This window comes from Pleurodeles waltl, chromosome 8 (assembly GCF_031143425.1).
Source record: "Pleurodeles waltl isolate 20211129_DDA chromosome 8, aPleWal1.hap1.20221129, whole genome shotgun sequence".
Taxonomy (NCBI): Eukaryota; Metazoa; Chordata; class Amphibia; order Caudata; family Salamandridae; genus Pleurodeles; species Pleurodeles waltl.
The window spans coordinates 466,023,069-466,037,187 of record NC_090447.1 but is presented as its reverse complement, the minus strand read 5'-3'; positions in this window follow the sequence as shown (position 1 = coordinate 466,037,187).

Below are 14,119 nucleotides of genomic sequence, written 5' to 3'. Positions count from 1 at the left end.
ACAGCGTATTGACATTGGTATGTTGTCATGACTAATTGACAGAACAGAAATTGAACAGTAATATGTAATACATTTGTTAATAATACAGCATGACTCAAAACAGATTTGTGTGCAAAATGTGATTTATTTACAGTGCTAGATATCGGTACATGTGATTCTAAGGGTGATGGGTGGGGGTGGAGGAATATCCATGGCAGAGTACAGTTCTCAGTCTCACAGGTGCATTGTCCTTTTGCCTGTGGAAGGATGGAGCATAGGCAGTTCATGGTTGGACAGGGTGGCAATGTGGGACAGTGGGAAGACTTGAGGGGGTATGTCCTGCTGGCGGGGGTCTTGACATCCTACTCAGTCTTTTTTTTTGGTCTCAGGCTCCTCTTACGGGGAGGTTGTTCTTCAGCAGGAGGTGGGGTTCTGGGGGGCTGTCGAGGTGTTGGGACCTCCTGTCCACTAGCGCCGGCGGAGGTGGTAGGCTGTTCCTGGTCCAGGCTAGTGACAGGGGCCCTGTGTGGTGCACCATGGTCCCGCAACGCGTCCTCTATCCTGTGGAGGGCCAGGACGATGGTCCCCATTGTGGTCCCGATGATTCTCAGCTCCTCCCTGAACCCCATGTAGTGTTCCTCCTGCTGTGCCTGGATCTCAGTGAACCTGGCCAGTACCGTCGCCATCGTTTCTTGGGAGTGGTGGTATGCCCCCATGAGGGTGGTGAGGGCCTCTTGGAGAGTGGGTTCCCTGGGCCTCTCCTCCCCCCCCTGTCGCACAGCAGCCCTCCGAGCTGCCCGGTTTCCCCCAGCCTCTGTCCCCTGGACGGTGTGCCCGCTACCACTGCCCCCAGGTCCCTGTTGTTGTTGGGGTGTTGGGTTAGCCTGGGTGCCCTGTAGTGGCAGACACACCGCTGATTGAGCTGTCCTAGAGACAGAGGCATGGGCCCGCTGGGTGGGAGCTGTGCTGGTGTTGGCAGAGGGGGTCGGGTCTGGTGTGGCCTGTGGCTGCCTGAGGGGAACCGGCTGCCCAGAGGTCCCCGATGGTCCGGGCTGGTCATCAGGTTCACTGTCGACAGAGCTGCTATCCTCAGTGTGGGCCTGTTCCAGTGGTGGGATGGACACTTCTGGACCATCCTGGCTGGTGTGTTGTCGTTCGGGTCCTGCATGGGGTAAGAGAGTTTGGTTATTGTTTCTGTGTGTGCAATAGCGTGCGTGTTATGGGTGCCCTTGTCCCCCAGTGCAGGCATTCCCTTGAGGGAGGTGTTGTGAGGGTAGTTAGTGGGGGGGGGGTTAGTGCAGTGGTCATGCTTAGGTGATGGGTGCCCATGATTTGTGTTGGCATGCAGGAGTTGGTGTTGGGATGGGTGGGTTGTGCTGGTGAGACATTGTCAGGGAGGATGTGTGCTGGGGGGTTGGGGTGAGGGTGGGGGTGTGGGTTGGCATGCTGGTGGGGTGGGGGGATATAGTAGTTGAGATTGGACTTACCAGAGTCCATTCCTCCGGCTACTCCTGCGAGGCCCTGAGGATGCAGGATGTTCAAGACGTCTTGCTCCCACGATGTGAATTCGGGAGGGTTGGGTGGGGGTCCGCCGCCAGTCTTCTGGACCGCGATGTTGTGCCTGGAGACCATCGATCGGACCTTCCCCCGTAGGTCGTTCCATCTTTTGCGGATGTCCTCCCTATTCCTGGGATGCTGTCCCACCGCGTTGACCCTGTCCACGATCCGCTGCCATAGCTCCGCCTTCCTAGCTATACTGGTGTGCTGCACCTGCGAGCCGAAGAGCTGGGGTTCCACTCTTAGGATTTCCTCCACCATGACCCGGAGTTCTTGGTCCGAAAAGCGTGGGTGCCTTTGGGGTGCCATGGGGTGGTGTGGGTGAGGTGTGGGGTGGTGTATGTGATGATAAGTATGTTGGTGAGTGGTGCTTTGTGCTACTATGTGGTGTGTGTGATGGTGTAGTGTGCCTCAGTGTGTCTTGCTATGGATTGTCTGCTGTGTCTCTCTCTCCTTCTCTCAGTAATTATGGTCGCAGGGGTTTGTGGGTGATGTGGGTGTGTGTTTTATAGTTGGTTGATTGTGTGGGAGTGGTGTGTGTATGTGTATCAGGTGTGTGTATTTCAAATTGTCCAATGTGGCTGTGTTTTGGTGCTGTGTGTGTATTCTGACCGCGGCGGTGTGTAGTGCCAATGGAATACCGCGTTTGAATGACCGCCGTGTGGATTCGTGGGTCGTAATGGCATGGGCGTATTTCTGTTGGCGTGACTGTGGAGGTTTGGTCATCTCCAGTTTCTCGCTGCCCGCTGATGTGGCGGGCTGCAGTGGAGGACGGATTTTTGGAGGTTTGGCCGTTGTGGGTCAGAATGACCGTGGCGGTTAACCGCGGCCGCGGCGGTGTTATGGCGGTCTTCTGACCGGCGGTAAGGGCCTTTTACCGCCGAGGTCAGAATGACCCCCTATATCCTTTCCATGCAATTAGGTAGAAAGAATTACCCTTAATGTGTTGTGAATCTAGAAACCTCTGAACTTTAAATTCTAGATGGCCATCCAAGGTTACAGGTGGAGGAAGAGGAGCGGTTCGTGTGAGGGCATGATGCGGTTTAAGGAGGGAAACATGGAACACAGGGTGAACAGGAAATCCATCAGCCAGCTGATGCTGTGCTGCTTGGGATTCATAACTTTTTCATTTGGGAAGGGATCAATAAACTGAGGTTGTAACTTGTGGGGACCATGTAGTTGTAAGATGTTTGTGGATAGCCGGGCCTTATCTCCGCTTTTGTACTCTGGTGAGGTTCAGCAATGTTTATTAGCATGTATTTGCTTGTTAATCTTAGCCTGTCTCAAGTGTTGCAATACTTCTTGTTTGAAGTCAATGAGTTGCTTTACAAAGTGTTGTATTGCAGGTACATTGTCAGATGTTGTAACAATATTTTCAGGTACCATTTGTTCACTGATGCCTGTTTCACAATAAACAGGAGATACCCTATTAGCCAAATGAAACTCTACAAAAGACAACAAGGGCTCTCCTTCTTTGGGAGTTAAGACTAGAAGACATCGCAGTGTCTGTTCGACTACTTTATTTATCTGCTGTGTCTCCCATCGGTTTGTGGGCGATAAGCAGACGAGAGTTGAGCATCAATGTCCAAAGATATGCAAAGACTGCGCCAGAACCTAGAAATGAACTGCAGACCCCTGCCAGAAATAATGAAGGAGGACAGACTGTGTAACCGCATGATAAGTTGTACAAATAGAGTGGCATTGGATATTCATTTTTTGGCAATGAAGTGGGCCATTTTGGAAAATAAATCAACCCCCACCCAAATAGTATTGTGGTAAAATCCATACTTATCGTATGTCTGGAATGTGGCGGTACAGGTAGGGTTTTTAACAGGGTGTTGTGGGAAACCCTGTTCTGAGAGCATATGGGACAGGTCTGGACATAACCATGCACATCCTTGGACAGAGTAGGCCACCAAAACCATCACTCACAATTGGCTAGAGTCTTGTGAATTCCAGGATGTCCCACCAATTGGGTATCATGACATCAAATTAAGGCTTCTTGTATTAATTCTTGGGTGGGAACAAATAAAGTGGTACCATGATACAGAAGGTTGTTATGAACATGATTATCTTTATCTGTTACACACACTTCTAAATCCTCCTGACTCATACTTTGTCTAATTCTGTTCGCAAATCATTCTTGTTCATAAAGACCTATAATGTGTCCAGATGCTATAATATTCTGTGGTGTCTGTTCTTGAGTCTAATTCAAACACCCCCACCTGGATAAAAGGTTAGCCTTAGACTGTAGTGTGCCTGGACGATAGGTAATGATGAACGTGTGTTTGCTAAAACCATCTTACTTGTCTAGGGGTCAATGCTTTTAATGTTTGCAAGAATTGGAGATTCTTATGATCAGAATATCTGGTATTGGTATGTTGCACCCCTAATAGATATTTCCTCCATTCTCAGAAGCACAACTTTATTGCCAATAGCTCTTGTTGTGCTACTGTATAGTTCTTGTTAGAAATGGGGTCTTTGGTTGGCAGTCAGGTTACCCCCTGTCTAAGCAAGGACCATCACTCTACTCAGGGTAAGTCACACACAATCCAAATTATCCTGTGCCCATCCTCTGGTAGCTTGGCACTGAGCATTAAGACTTAACTTAGAAGGCAATATGTAAAGTATTTGTGCAATAAATCATGCAATAACACAGTATAACACCACAAAAATATACCACACAGTGTTTAGAAAAATATACAATATTGATCTGGTTAAATGCAGGTCAAAACGATCAAGTACACGTTGAGATATCACTTCAGAAAACAATAAAGAGTCTTTAGTCTTTAAAAAGCAACAAGTGTCTCTTGCAAGCACAAAGTACCTGGTTTGCGTCTAAATGATCTGCAAGCGGCCGCAGAGGAGGAGATGCATGGAAAATGGGGAGGTGTACGTCGGTTTCTCTGGGCACACACAGATGATGCCTCAATATTTCTCACTCAGCCAGGGCCTTGATTCGATTTCCGGCATGTGGACTTGGATCCTCTTCGGGTTGCAGGGTATTTGGATGCCCAGGGGATGATGCGGAGGAATCCTGGGCGTGCAGGACAAAGACACAGGAGCTGCGTTGATCCGTTGTTCGATGCGGAAACATTTCTGTCGCACGGCAGGCGCTGCGTTGATTCTTCTCGCAGGAAGTTGGGATGCGTCCTTCCGGTTCGGCTATGCTTCGATCCAGTGGGCCGTGCATCGAATTTCTGGTCGCAACGCTGGCGCTGCGTCAAACTCCTCTTGGGGAGCCGGGCTGCATTGTTCCGGTTCGGCGTGGGGTGATTTTCTCACCGTGATGCAGGCTATGCATTGTTTCTGGCAGGATGTGCATCGAAATTTCGCCGCACAAGGAGTTCTTTGCAGGACGAAGACTTTTTGGTCCTGAGACTTCAAGGAACAGGAGGCAAGCTCTATCCAAGCCCTTGGAGAGCACTTCTCAGTAGAGCCAGAGGGCAGCAAGGCAGCAGGGCAACAGCAAGGCAGCAGTCCTTTTCAGCAAAGCAGTCAGGTGAGTCCTTTGGGCAGCCATGCAGCTTCTCTTGGCAGGTTGCAGGTTCTGGTGCAGAGATTCTTTCCCAGGAAGTGTCTGAGTTGGTAGGGTCAAGGACCCTGCTTAAATACCCAAATGTGCCTTTGAAGTGGGGGAGACTTCAAAAAGTGGCTTAGAAGTGCACAAGGTCCCCTTTCAGTTTCATCCTGTCTGCCAGGGTCCCAGTAGGGGGTTAGGCAGTCCATTGTGTGAGAGTGGGCCACTGTCCTTTGACATGTATGTGTCAGGCCCTCCACCCTCCCAGCCCAGAAAGACCCATTCAGTATGCAGATGTGTGCAGGTGTGACTGAGCATCCTGTGTTTGGGGTTGTCTGAGTGAATGCACAAGGGAGCTGTCAACTAAACCTAGCCAGACATGGATTGTAAGGCACAGAAGGATTTAAGTGCAGAGAAATGCTCACTTTCTAAAAGTGGCATTTCTTAAACAGTAATATTAAATCCAACTTCACCAGTAAGCAGGATTTTGTATTAACATTCTGGCCATACTAAATATGCCCTTGTTACTCCTTTCAGATCAGAATCTGCAACTAAAACTTTATATGATGGTAGCCCTAATGTTAGCCTATGAAAGGAGCAGGCCTCACAGCAGTGTAAAACGAATTTTGGGGTTTTACACTACCAGGACATGTAAACTACACAAGTACATGTCCTGCCTTTTACTTACATAGCACCCTGCCCTATGGGTTACCTAGGGCCTACCGTAAGGGTGACTTATATCTAGAAAAAGGAGTGTTTAAGGCTTGACAAGTACTTTTATTTGCCAAGTCGAAGTGGCAGTGAAACTGCACACACAGGCCGTGCAATGGCAGGCCTGAGGTATGGTTAAGGGGCTACTTATGTGGGTGGCACAATCAGTGCTGCAGGCCCACAAGTAGCATTTAATCCACAGGCCCTAGGAACATATAGTGCACTTTACTGGGGACTTACAAGTAGATTAAATAAGGCAATTGGGTATGAACCAAATTCACCATGTTTTAAGGGAGAGAACAAATGCACTTTAGCACTGGTTAGCAGTGGTAAAGTGCGCAGAGTCCTAAAACGAGCAAAAACATTGTCCAAAAAGTGGAGGGAGGCAGGCAACAAGTTAGGGGTGACCAACTAAGGCTGTCAGGTCTAACAGTTCTGTTCTGCTGTCAACAGTCATTTAAAAAGAATGCTACTGGATGCATTTGTCTGGTGGTACAGTCATATTGCCACAGAATACCTCCAACGGCAACCTGAGATGCATCCACCTCTACAAAGTATGGTAATTTGGGATCCAGATGTCTGAGCACTAGAGGCATAGTGAATTACTCTTTGAGTAGTCTGAATGCATCATCGGCCTCTTGGGACTAGACAGAAGGTAAATTTTGTTGTAAAAGCCTGGTGATGGGGCTTACTATCTCAGTGTAGTAAAGAGCCTATAAAAGTTTGCAAACCCCATGAAACGTTGCACCTCCTTGACCGGGCTGGTGCCGGACAATCCAGGATCACCTGCACCTTTTTCTGATCCATGGCAACACCTTCTTGGGATAGGCAATAGCCCAAGAACTCAACAGACTGTGGGCCTCATTCTGACCCTGGCGGACGGCGGAGGCCGTCCGCCAGGGTACCGCCGCTGAATGACCGCACCGCGGTCAAAAGACCGCGGCGGCCATTCAGACATTTCCTCTGGGCCGGCGGGCGCTCTCCAAAAGAGCGCCCGCCGGCCCAGAGGAAATGCCCCTGCAACGAGGACGCCGGCTCAGAATTGAGGCGGCGTAGTTGCAGGGGTGCGACGGGTGCAGTTGCACCCATCGCGTATTTCAGTGTCTGCTTAGCAGACACTGAAATACTTTTCGGGGCCCTCTTACGGGGGCCCCTGCCGTGCCCATGCCATTGGCATGGGCACGGCAGGGGCCCCCAGGGGCCCCGCGGCACCCCCTACCGCCATCCTGTTCCTGGCGGGCGAACCGCCAGGAACAGGATGGCGGTAGGGGGTGTCAGAATCAGGATTCTAAGGGCAGCGGTAAACCGGCAGGAGACCGCTGGTTTGCCTCTTCTGACCGCGGCCGAACCGCCGCGGTCAGAATGCCCTGCGGGGCACCGCCGGCCTGTCGGCGGTGCTCCCGCCGACCCTGGCCCCGGCGGTCTTAGACCGCCGGGGTCAGAATGACCCCCTGTGTGTGGAAGGTACATTTGTCTAGCTTCACAAAAAGGTCATTTTCTTGGAGACGTTGCAGTAACTTTCTGACATGTGTTTAGTCATGTTTTGTGAGTAAATCAGAATGTCATTAATATATACAACAAAACAAACGTCCATTGGCCTTGCAACACCTTGTTTATGAAATACTGGAACACAGCGGGGGCATTACACAACCCAAAGGGCATGACTGTATATTAAAAAAAAAAAAAAATTAGTTCTAAAGGCTGTTTTCCACTCATCACCTTCTTTAGCATGAATGTGTGGAATGCACCTTACAGATCTAATTTAGTGTACACTATTGATTTTCGAACCTGGTTGAGCAAGACGGCTATGAGAGGCAATGGATTTCTGTTCTTAACGGTAACCTTATTCAGGGACCTATAGTCTATGCACGCCCTTAACTCGCCATTCTTCTTCGGTATGAAAAAGAGTGATGAAGAGGCTGGGGAGATGGAATGGCGAATGAAACCCAGGGCTAATAATTTTCCAGATATTCTTTTAGGTATTTTGTCTCTGGCTCAGAGAAAGCATAGACGCGACAGCAGGGAAGCATCACACCCAGAATTAAATCTATGATGTAATGATATTCTCTGTGGGGAGGCAGTTACATAGCCTTTTGTTTATTGAAAACATCATAAAAATCCTGGTTTTCCTGTAGAATATCAGGATTTATATGATGTACATTCTGGAATTAATGCCACGCTCATCAAAGGAGACACAACTTCCTGTGACTCCTTATAACAGTGGTTGCAAACAAAATGGGAATCTAAGGTGGGAAGGCAACGTGAACAATCAATGAATGTAATGTGCAGCGGAAGCCAAGGGACCCCTAAAATAATGCCAAAGTGTCCATGAGGTCAAAAGTCAAGGATGCAGTATGCCCATTCTCACACACAAGAGTGATGGGAACCATTTCATATTTAATCATTCTGGAAGAGAGCACAGAACCATCCACAGCCCTAACTGGTTCTGATTCTTTCTTTTTAACACAAGGTATGAGTAAACACTTGGCTAGCACTAGTTGAAAAAAGTTTCCAGTAGTTCTAGAATCTAAAAATATAGGTGGTACCTTCCGCTGTTGATTTGAATGTATTAAGGTAACAAAAATAGTGAAATGTTGTAGAACTTTTTTAGAAGTGTTTGCCAAAAAGTGTGGGTTTGCACTAGGACCTTACCCAACTGGTTGACCCCTGCCTCTAGTTTTCCTGTATTGACCTAGACATTACTCCCACATTCTATTGAATCCCTTTAGGTTTGGCAGAACACTCACAGGCGAAATGCCCTGCACTGCCACAATATAAATATAGATTCAACTTTCTTCTTCAATTTCTTTCTGCTGCAGTTAAGAGGCCTTATAAACCCCCATTTGCATAGGATCACTGTTATCCTGATTCTTAGTCTCTAACTCTCATTGTTCTGGACTTATCACTAAGAGTCTAGGTTCCCCTTGAGACCGTGCATCCTTATGTTCCATTAACCTATGATCTAACCAAACTAAATCAATAAACTCAAAACAGTCAGTTGGGAGATTCAGAATGTGTGCCAAAGAGTATTTCAAGTTGTCTCTCAAACCTCTATCAAAAAATATCAAAAAGGGAAGTTTGTTTCTCTTCTGGCCACTGGGTTTCTGTAACCAGTCTACCGAAGGTTTGATACAAGTCAGTAAATCCTTGCTACCCTGACGTAAATTCAACATCTCGTTATCACTAGCCTAAACAAAGGTGTGGTTAGCAAAGAGGCAGCACATTGTCTCTTTGAATTTTTCAAAATCATGGAATATGGGATCATTGTTTTAAATTAGGAGAATTTCCCAGTTAGAAGCCATGCCCCCAAGATACAAGATTATAAAGTATATCTTAGATATGTCAGACGGCAAGGCTTCGGGTTTAACCAAGAGATGTAAAAAGCACTGGCTGCAAAAGGTATCAAACTTATTAGAATCTCCAAAAAAACTTTCTGACTGGACTAGGGGGACCGGAGTGGGAGTAGTTACAGTGACAAATACAGGATTAACATTACCTAGGGAAGGTGTGCAAGTGGTATTTTTTATTTCACCAAAGTGGGATTGATGTAAAACTGTCCATGTGTCTTCAAGAATTCCCTCAGCCCCTGCATCAGCTAACCAAGGCGACTGACTAGGGCGATATCTAACCAACTCATCGTTTAGTGACAGATTTTCATGTTACCAGGTTTGAATCTCACCCTATACATCGGATAATGTTTGACCTCCAATCCCAGCTGGGGTTGCACAGTGTAACAAGTAATGACTGTCTAGTTCGACCAACAGCCACCATTGGGGTAAAAGGGATGGGATAAAACAAGAAAATATTAACTCACATCACTGCGGGAGCTGCTCGACTGCCTAGAAGGTTGGGGCTCTCTGGACCTCGATATCATCTATGTACATGTGAGACACTATAAAACGACAAAAGACAATGTTATAACAGATTTCCTACTTAGAATCCTAAGGAACAGTTTGCGTTTCTGGTACACTTACAGGCATCATCCTAAACATTGCATGAAAGAGAGAGCAGCAACCAATTCAAGTATTAAATATGAACATCTGGAACTCTGAAACATACAGGATTTCTGATTCTGAGCTAATACAACTTTAATCTCTAGAAACTTATCCCAGGTACTCGATGCAACTTACCAAGAACATAATGACAAACCTTCAGTTTGTGTATAAACAGTTCAGAGCACTAACAAAAGAGTTCAGAGCACTGGGCCTCAGGGGGAGGGTTCAATACTCCCACAAAGTTCAAAATCCAAAATGGGCTCATGTCTTCAGGGAGTTTAAGTCTTAAGCTTGAGTCTTGTGGAGGATCACTTTAAGCCAAGCTCTTTAGCATAAGGCTACCCCCTAACAATGTAGCCACGACAATGGAGACTACACCATAGCTTGGAAAGTCCAGGGCGATTAGTGGAAAATTAGGGACGACAACTAAATAGGAGGGGCTTAGGGAAATTTAAGATGGGGAGTGCTAATGCATACAAAAGAATGTGAATCACAAATGACGCTTCTAAAGTTACTACAACCCTAAAAGTGTCAAAACAGACTCAAATATACTCCAGCCCAGCCTTAAAGTAAGTGAAGCGCCATACAAGGACAGCCACTGGTACTGCAATATACTTCCAGCATAGAAAGTAATTGAGACAGGGAAGTACAATAACATCCCATAAGAACTAATGGTAAATAAATGAATTATTGTATATATACATATATATATATATATATATATATATATATATATATATATATATATATATATATATATATATATATATATATATATATATATGTAGACTGAGTGATTTGACGATCTTTCACCAGGATAAATGGTTCAAAGAACTTAGTGGTTTTTTCCACGTTGCAGGAGGTGCAAGGAGAGCCTAATTTTTTATCTGGAGGCAGTTATCTTTATTACATATGTCCAATTTTTACAACGTGAAGGCACCATAATACTTGATGTATGTTAATTACTAGATGATCGCATTTTAGAAAATACGAGTTGCATAATGAGTGATGAAAGCTGTATTTATATCTGAAGGCAGCAATCTTTAAGAAATATGTTTGATGATAAACTGCGAGTTTCACCGACCTCATTGTTAGTAAGCAAGAGGAAACAGCTGTGCAACACAGGGTGCCTTTGAAATGATTCCCAATTAAATGGTGTGTAAGAACTGTAAATACCACCATGCTGTGCGAACCATGTGATGGTTGAACCCACTTTGAAGAAGACGGAAGTCGAAACGCGTCAGTGGGACCTGATCTTGCCTCTTTCATGAACAGAATTAAAGTTTCAATGGTTTCAGTTTCCGGGAGTGCAAAGTTTTGGTTTTATAAAATTTTGCTTAATAAAATTAAGACTTTCCGTCAAAGAACTAGGAAAATCTACATTTTATGGCAAGACCGGAGGCTCCTATTATGTGAGTTCAAAGCATATTAATTACATTCAATGATACATTATCAACAGATTTGCAATAAAAAACTCTAAAAACATTATCGTTAGACCAATCTGCAGATTTAAGAATATCCTCGAGGCGAGACCCCGCCCAAAAGGCTTTAGAAGCCATCGCTCCCCTAGAGGAATGAGCACCAAACATGGAAGTATCAATGCCAGCTGGGGACATAATCCATTTGACCCAACGTGCTAAGGTAACTGCAGATGCCGGATTAAAAGGTTTCCTGAAAGAAATCAGAAGTTGAGAAGCAGAGGAGGTTCTTAAATCTGCAGTTTTTTGTTCATAAACTTTTAAACATTGTGCAACACATAGTTTAGGGTGATCTGGAAAATAAGGATAAAAAACAGAAGTTAAATTAGTCTTGGTACGGCGAGTCACTGTGAACAAAACACCAGAGTGGGTAAACTGACAATTAGAAATATCTAAAGCTCTAAAATCCGAAAAACGTTTGATAGAAACAAAACATAAAAGCATAGTTAACTTATCGGATAACATTTTTAGAGTAAGCATACTATTATCAGGCCATGACAATAGAAAATTTAAGACAATATTAACATCCCATAACTGTCTGTATTTTGGCATTGGAGAATTAGAAAATGTTACTCCCTTCAATAAACGACAAACAAGTGGATGTTCACCAACTGGCTTACCATTAACATATACAATATGTGATTAGAAGAGATCGCTGACCTATATAGGTTTATGGTACGAAAAGCCTTGCCTTTACTGGCTTCAGCCACCCAAAAATTTGCAATGAAGATTACATCTGCTGAAGAAGGATCGATATGTCTTCCCAAACACCAGCTATGCCATAAGGTCCATGCAGATTTGTATGGTTTCTTGGTGCCCGGAGCCCAAGATTGTGATAAATATTGGGAAGCTTCTGTCAAAATGAAAGGGCAAGATTGGGAATACCCAAGATCTTCCATACTGAAAGGGTAAGAAGGTTGTCTAAGATGAGAGGACGATGCATGGGATCTATTAAAAGATTCGGGAAGGTTGGAAGGAGGAAAGGAACATCTATTGCCAGTTCCAACAGAGTTGGGAACCAAATTTGGGACTGCCAAAAGGGTGCTATGAGAATCACAGAGACTTGCTGGCGCCTGATCTGAGCTAGAACCCTGCTGATCATGAGAAAAGGAGGGAAGGCATAGTTAAAAAAACCTGACCAATCCTGAAAGAAAGCGTTGGCTGCTAATACTAATGGATCCGGACGCCAACTGTAGAATAATGGAAGTTGAGTGTTGAGACGGGAAGCAAAAAGATCGATCTGAAATGGACCCCACATATTCTGAATTCGCTGAAAAATATTTGGATGAAGTTTCCAGTCGCTGGCATCTCGGAGATAATGTGAGTGCCAATCTGCGACGGAATTCAGAGTTCCTGGAAGATATTCTGCATGAACCGAAAGATGGTTTGAAAGGCAAAATTCCCAAAAGCTCTTGGGTAATTCCGCCAGAGGTTTGGATTTTGTGCCTCCGAGGTGATTTATATATCTTACTGCCGAAATACTGTCCATTCTGAGTAGAATAGCGCAACACACCCTGTTCTTTGCCAGGCTTCTGATTGCAAAGGAGCCGGCAAGCATCTCTAAACAATTGATATGCAATTTGGATGCCTCTAAAGACCATGAACCTCCAGTCGAGATTGGTCCACAACGGGCCCCCCAACCTGAGCGGCTTGCAACTGATTCTAACACAAGATCTGGGGCTGATGCAAAGATAGTTCTTCTGTTCCATGCGTCCAAATGGTCTATCCACCATTGAAGTTCTGTGCGAGAATCGTGATCTAAAGGAATGGTGTCTGAATACGAAAGACCTTTCCTGAGGTGACGAATCTTTAGTCTTTGAAGTGCCCTGTAATGGAGGGGACCTGGGAAGATCGCTTGAATGGAGGAAGGGAGAAGACCCACGATACCGGCCAGAGATCTTAGAGAAATTAGAGAATTGCGTAGGACCTGTAACATTTCTGATTTGATCGATTTGATCTTTGAGGAAGGAAGAAGAAGAATGGCTGAAACCAAATTTATTTGAAAACCTAAGAATTCCATAACTTGAGTGGGAGTGAGAAGAGACTTCTCGCTGTTGACGATAAATCCTAGATCTGATACAAGGGAGCACGTGAGAGTTAAATGGGATAAAAGCAACTGAGGAGATTGGTTCAATAAGAGGAAATCGTCCAGATATATGATGAGTCTCACACCTTGAGCTCTGAGAAAAGCCACTACGGGTTTCATGAGTTTGGTGAAGCATCAAGGGGCAGAAGAGAGACCGAAGGGTAGAGAGGTGAAGTGATAGAGATGGTCTAGCCATTGAAACAGAAGAAACTTCCTGGATTCTGGATGAATTGGAACGACCAGAAATGCATCTTGAAGGTCCAGACCCACCATCCAATCGTTTTGAAGAAGAATGTCTCTGAGGTGGAGGATGGTTTCCATTTTGAAATGTTGGTATACTACAAAATGATTGATATGTTTGAGGTTTATAACAGGACGCATCTTCTTGTTTTTCTCTTGAACAAGAAAGATGGAGCTGATAAAACCTGTCGGATCTGGAGTGGTAAGAGTGATGGGCTTTTTCTGAATAAGGGACTGAACTTCTGTTGAAATAAGGTCTGACATTTCTGCAGAGAAATGTGGAATCGGAGGAGGACGAGGTTGAACTGGGGTAGAATAAAGTTCGATGGTATAACCTTGCACAGTATTGAGAACCCAAGGATCTGAAGTCATTTCTGACCATTTTGGAAGAAAATGGTGAAGACGCCCACCGATAGGGACATGACCACAAGAAAGGCTTACCTGTCTGGCTAGAGGATCTGGCACCCCTGTAGCCTATGGAGTGGAACCCTCTGCCTCTCTGAGGGTAAAATTGCGGTCTGTAGTCTTGGTAAGATGAACCATTGAAGGCTCT